Raw genomic sequence first — 894 nt, 5'->3', positions numbered from 1 at the left:
AGAATCTTAGGAGAGGCATACATAGTTGTACTGAGTTCTCCTCTCTCCCTCTAAGTCAGTGGATCACGGGTATATTCACAGGAGGGGAGCTCTCTGAGCAGCCAAAGATCATGAGGTTTAAGGGACTATTTTCCCTCAGGTGAGTGTGGTGGGTTTCCCTTCTCTGAAATCACTGGTAGAGAGATGCTATGTACAACCTAGAGGTACTAACCACAGATGCTGGAGCACTAATCCTTAGTACTGTCCTGTACCAAGCTTGTGATTGATTTGGCTTCAGTTCTATGCAGCCTGACCTCTGGTAAGAGGAGGTTTCCTTTTTTTCACATGCATTGGCTGGCGAACAAATTCCTACCCTGAAGGTTAAAGAAAAGGAGATTATTTCTTACAAGTCTCAGTTTCCTCCAAAAAGGGAAAATAACAAAGGTATTTAAAGTACAATATGAATCAGGAATGGGACAAGTAGTTTATTCCTACTCACAAAAAAGGAATGCTAAGTATAGACAAATCATAATATGCTTTAATAATGGGATTAGAACAGACTTCAGTAACTTAATCCCACATGCACAATAGGCTCAGAGGGTAATATTTAAACTGTATCAAAGCATAAAGCACTTTTTGTTTTTGTTGTTCAGTTGTTTCAGTTGTGTCCAACTCTTTGTGAACCCATTTGGGGTTTTCTTGGCAGAGGCACTGGAATATTTCCTTCTCCAGTTTATTTTATGGATGAGAAATTGAGGCAAACAGAGTTAGGTCACTTGCTTAGGGTCACACAGTTAGTGTCTGGGGCCAGATTTCAACTCAGAAAGAAGTGTCTTCCTACTTCAGGAGCAGTAATCTATATACTGTGCCACCTATCTGTCCTATAAGGCAGATTGCAATACATTAAGCAGGCAC

This window comes from Vombatus ursinus, unplaced genomic scaffold, assembly GCF_900497805.2.
Source record: "Vombatus ursinus unplaced genomic scaffold, bare-nosed wombat genome assembly UNPS02012319.1, whole genome shotgun sequence".
Classification (NCBI taxonomy): Eukaryota; Metazoa; Chordata; class Mammalia; order Diprotodontia; family Vombatidae; genus Vombatus; species Vombatus ursinus.
This window is presented reverse-complemented; position numbering follows the sequence as displayed.